The sequence below is a fragment of the Ovis aries genome, chromosome 10 (assembly GCF_016772045.2).
Source record: "Ovis aries strain OAR_USU_Benz2616 breed Rambouillet chromosome 10, ARS-UI_Ramb_v3.0, whole genome shotgun sequence".
Lineage (NCBI taxonomy): Eukaryota > Metazoa > Chordata > Mammalia > Artiodactyla > Bovidae > Ovis > Ovis aries.
In genome coordinates, this window is record NC_056063.1 from 18399014 (window position 1) to 18405013 (window position 6000).

The window sequence follows — 6000 nt, forward strand, 5'->3', positions numbered from 1 at the left end:
CCTGCCTCCAAGGCACTAACATTTCATGGTTTTTAGGGGCTATGAACACTTAGGAGCACATTATTAATTCATTGAGCAGATACTTCGCATCCTTTCTATATGCCCAGCACGCAGCATTAAGTGTTGAAGTTACACCTGTGAAAAAGAAAGACAACTGCGTCTTAGTAGAGACTGTCAGTCTCATGAAAGGAACCGATTAATAACCAACTAATTGTAACACAGTTGTGATTGGTGCTGGAAGAGGGGAAGATTGGGTCCAGACGTTTTAGGAGCCTTTAGAAGGGTCAGTGAGATTTTGGGGGATGTGAAGTGCATGGGACCAGGTTATGGTGGACCTTCTCTGCCATCCTGAGGACTTCTTTCTAAGAGATCATGGACTGGTATTGAAGGTTTGTGTTCTGGATGGAGCATCTTAATTTTTAGGATGATAGGATAGATGAATTGCTGTAACAATTCCAACATCTCAGTGGTTTCGGACAGCAGGTCTTCTGTCTGTTTTCATCATTACTTCAATGTGGCAGGAAGGTTCCCAGGGACCCAGACTTGCCCATCTTGTGACAGTGCCAGCTTGGAATCCTCAGACTTGCCCTGGAAGAAGGGGAGTTGGAGTGGTAGATCCTGCAGGGGTTTATGGGCAGGCCTGCTAGGGTGCGCATCACTATTCCCCATTTCCATTGGCCAGCGCCCAGCCCTATGACCTTGAGCCAGTGGTAAGGGAGGTGGGGAATGTAGTCATCAGGTGTGTCCAGGAAGGGGACCAAAATGATGTGCTGAACACAAAGCGTCTTTTTTTAATTTTACCACGAGTGGACAGTTCAAATGAATGAAAGAAAAAAAAAAAAAACTCAGAAGAAAATAAAGATCCTCTGTAATTCTATTACCCAGCAATAATCATAATAAGGAATTGAGTGTATATTTAAAACTGTATCATCTTACTGTAACAGCAGCATGCTCTTTGTAGATTTGGAAAATACATAGAAACACAAGGAAAGGGGGAAATTATTCCCCACCAAGAACTGACTGTGTTTTGTTGTTATTTTGGTGTTTGCACTTCTGTGTCTTCACTGTTTTATAGTCTTTTCCTCCACTTAATGGAAGCACTTTCCCAGGTCGTGGAGCATTCTACCTCTTAAAGGCTGAATTATATTTATTGTGGGTGTAGTGTAACTTTCTAGTAAGTTCTCTCGTTGGACATTTCGGTAATGGGTAACATTTTTTGCCATTAAAAATGCTGAGGTGTGTATCCCTTATTTAGAGTCAGTTGAACAGAGGTATCCCTCTCACCCAAGCTTGGTCAGTCAGACATGGCCCAGGAGTATTGGAGCTCCAGCTGAGATTCAGGGTTGTACCCTTTGAACTCATATGCCATGCCTGAGACTACAGTCGTGGTGTGGGCGTGAGCTTGGGGAAAGCAGAAGGCAAAGCAAGTGAGAGAGAAGAGGACCGAATCAGCGTGGCAGAGAGGACTGCCCAGTTTCCTGGGGGGTGGAGGAGACTCATACATGCTTCCCTACCCTTGACTTCCCTGGGGCTCTCCGTCTTGCGTATGTGCACGTTTATCTATGATTGCTGTAATCTGGCTAGCTCCCTTCCAGAAACATCCTGCTGCATGGCTGAATAAAGAGCACACGTCAGAAGATTAAAATCTTTGCACGTCGTTAGGACTCTGGTCTGATCACTGTGGCAGAAGATGGAACAAAATAAATGTGAAAGAGCTTTGTATAGTGCCGTCTAGTTGTTTGCAGCCGCTATCTAGTGTGTTGGGAACCCCCATCACTGGTATGTGTTAGCAAGTAAACACTGATCCTGTTCTTCAGTGCACGTTTTAAAATTTTCTGCTTTTGCTGTGTCCATTTTAGATTCTCCACATCCATGTTAAAATAAGTAGGATGCAAAAACAAAACAGTGTTCTCAAGGGTGTTTATCTCAAACAGAGGAAGTGGGGTGTAGACTGTAAAGAAACTCAAAGGCAGTTGAATAATAAAACAAGAAGCAAATGGATCATTGGAAGGAAAAAGTCCAGATTCCACATTTGAATGTGGTTATGAGTTAATGCTGGCTAAATGGCTAACATCCTGCTAAGTGCACACTTAATAGTTTACTGGACACCTCCTTTCCACCTAGAGAGGAGTTTGCTGGCTGGAATTCTATGAATCCTGCTCTGAACGATGGGCACCAATCCTTGCATGTTTAACTCTTTGAGATTCAGTTTCCCAGGTGAGGACTTCACGTGTATGTGTTTATAAAAAGGACATCGTTTCAGCTCCACGAAACTGCAGAGCTGTCAGTTTGTTAAATGTCTTGTCCAAAGTCAGGGGTAGCTTTCTTCTCTCTGGGTCTTTCTCATTCAAATATTACATGAGGGAAAAGCATAGTCTAGTCCGCTCTCTCACTACTGATCATTGTTAGGCTTTTATCTTACTGACAAAATATTAATCACAGTTTAAGATTAAAAAAATAACACGTGTACTCAGGCGTGTCTGACTCTGCGACCCCATGGACTATAGCCCACCAGGCTCCTCTGTCCATGGGATTCTCCAGGCACAAATACTGGAGTGGGTTGCCATTTCCTTCTCCAGGGGATGTTCCTGACCCAGGGATTGAACTCACGTACCTTACATCTCCTGCATATACTGTAACCTATATTTGGCGTGGACTCTTAATCCCTCCAGTCTTCTATTGCAGATGAGTCCCAAGAAGCAGATGGATGGGAGTGGGCTCTTGAGAGCTCAAAATCCATTTCTAAGTGGCATAAAACAAGGTAATCCTAGCTTTCTTGCTTATATTTGTAAATAATTTGATGGGGTTTCTATATTCAATTTTCGGCTTACATTTGTATTCACGTTTTTATTGTAAAAGTCATGTCATATAGGAATGTTGATGGTAAAAAGCAAATGCCCCCCTCTTTCTAGCATCCTTTTTAGCCCCATTCCCACCATTCTTGACAGTTGAACGTGTAATGTCGCATGTAATTTTTAGATGACCAAGGCAAGGTGTAATTCTTGCCCTGGTGAGTAAGAAGGTGAGAACAGGGACTTCCCAGGTGGTCCCGTGGCTGAGACTCCACACTCCCAGTGCAGGGGGCCCGGGTTCCATCCCTGGTCAGGGAACTAGATCCCACATGCTGCAACTTGGAGTTTGCATGCTGCAACTAATGATTCTGCAAAGACTGAAGATCCTGCATGCCACAGCTAAGACATAGCCAGCCAAATAAACGTTAAAAAAAAAAACAAAAAAACTTCTAGTCAGATGATGTGCTTTTACCTGTCATGAACTGGGAGCATGTTTTAAGAAGCCCAACCCAGAAACCCCATCCTTTCCCCAGTCACCAAGTCCTTCACATCCCAGCATCTTCGTGGTTTTTGCAGAGATGGCTTAATATCCACTTCACCCCCGCAATCTATTCGTCATACTGCAGCCACAATAATCTCTTCAAGACACAAATTTGATGTGTTTTTGTTTTTTTTTTAAATAATACACACGGCTTTAAAACCTGCTCAAGGCTTTCCCTAGCTCTTAAAGGACAGATTCCTCACTGCTGCATGATACAGTGCTGTCCCACCTCTGCAACCTCGTCTTCATCAAACTCCCCTTTGCTCTTTGGTGTCTCACACTGGCTTCCTTACAGTGTAAATGCTGTTTTTCTTCCCTTGAAAATTATTCCTGTTCATTCTTCACCATGCCCTGCGGTTGACTTCTCAGTCAATCTGTAGACTCTAGTTCCCTTTCCCAAAGGAGACCTTTTCTGAAGCGTTAGGAAAAGGTTCATGACTTCATAGTATCACATATTTCTCCTTTATGGCACTGTGATTGAAAGTTTGTTTTGTTATTCCTGCTTATTTTCCCCACTTGACTCGTCAGTATCTTAACAGGGCACTGGCATATAGTTGGAGCTCTTAATTATTTACTCAATGAATCCATCATTCCTCCCTGTTCCACCTTCATTCCCTTGTCTTGCCCGCCATCAACTTTACTACGTAATATAACATTGCCCACCCAGTCGTCTAGATGTCACTTCCAAAATCTAAGTTGGCTTTCTCCAATCTATCCATTGTGGATCTGAATGAGTTGGGTTAAACATAAGTCTGATCATGTATTTTTTTTTTTGTTAAATTTTATGATGGTGATTTGCTACACTTAGGAGAAAGGTTGAAATCTTACCAAGCCCTGACATTCTGCCCTCATGAGATTTGTCTTCTCCACTTTTCTATGTTCATGCTAACCTGTTCTGGCTTTTGTATAATCTGGTGCCCCTGCCTAACTCTCTCCCTAAACCCCTCCCTCCCCACAAACAAAACATTTAATTTCTCTTCATCCTTTATATCTCAATTTTAAAATTTCCTCAGAAAAAGTCACTATAACTCTTTAATTCTAATATTAATAATTTTCATATTTATTATCTATTTCCCTGAAACATTCCGGTAGACTATCAGCAAAGCTTACCACTGTGTCCTCTCTACTTGGCGTGTAATAGGTCTTAACACCAAATGAAGGAATAAACTAACTTCTTGATCAGTTGTATCTAGAAAACAAAAAGTTTTAACATCAACTTTATTATAACCAAAGTATTTGGGGCAGATAATCTTCATTATTCGAATGGACAGTTCAATTAATATTTATTGAATGAATGAGCAACATTTTGTGGGTTCTTTTCAGCTGCTGAGGATTTTACTTGGAGGCTGTTTCATCCTGGTAGGCTCATTGTGCAAAGACATAGCCTTGTTCTAAGTAAAATGTTCTGAGAACCATATTCAAGTTTTTGTACGACAGAAGTGGATAACTGATACTATATGTCCCCCCAATGTTTCAAACCAAGCTTATATCTCTTTCTGTGTCATGTGATTCCACTGAATTTGGGATCAGATGCTTTTCCATATTCAAAAGGATACCAACTTTGTTTTAAGCCCCAGTGTTTACTGAAAGGGGTGATGCTAAGTTTAAAAACAGAGCAGGACTATTTGGTTGTCGTAAGGCTAAGGATGCTACTTGCACTTCTTGAGTGGAGCCAAGGATGCTAAACGTGTTAAAAGCTGGGAGTCCTGAACAACAAAGTACTCTGTGTGTGTGTGTGTGTGTGTGTGTGTGTGTGTGTGTGTGTGTGTGGTGTGTGCGTGTGCGTGCGCGCGCGTGCTCAGTCACGTCCAACTCTCTGTGACACCATGGACTGTCGCCCGCCAGACTCCTCTGTCCGTAGGATTCGCCAGGCAAGAATACTAGAGTGGGTTGCCATTTCCTCCGCTAGTGGGTCTTCCCAATCTAGGGACTGAACCTGGATCTCATGTCTCCTGCATTGGCAGGCAGATTCTTTACCAGCTGAGCCACCAAGAAAGGCCTAACAAAGTACTGCTCTGCCTAATTTTGTCAATTACAGCGCTGCTGGGAAGCACAGGCAGGAGTTGCAGAAGAGGTACCTAAATGCCAGAGATGAAGTTATCCATTAAGTCCCAACTAAGCAGGCCCAGGCATGGTTTTCTATTTGGGTGTGAATATGGCAGCTTCTTAGAACTTTTTTTCTTTTAAGGTGTGTGTGTGTGTGTGTGTGTGTGTGTGTGTGTGTGTGTGTGTGTGTGTGTGTGTGGTTTTCTATTTGGGTGTGAATATGGCAGCTTCTTAGAACTTTTTTTTCTTTTAAGGTGTGTGTGTGTGTGTGTGTGTGTTTAAATGGACCATTTTTAAAGCCTTTATTGTATTTGTTACAATATTGTTTCCATGCTTTGGTTCTTTGGCTGAGAGGCATGTGGGATCTAAGCTCCGCCGACCAGGAATCCAACCTGTACCCCTGCATTGAAAGTCGAAGTCTTAACCACTGGACCACGAGGGAAGTCCCAGAAAGGTTCTTGAACATATAATTAACCAAATACAAGTTCAGTAGCTGAACTCCACATATATAGTTTTAACCAACTCCAGAGAACATTCCACTTTAGTTAACCCCTAATTATCTGATATCCAACTCCTGTCACAAAGCCAGCTGAGGCATGCAGAAAAGTGAGCTTATGAAAT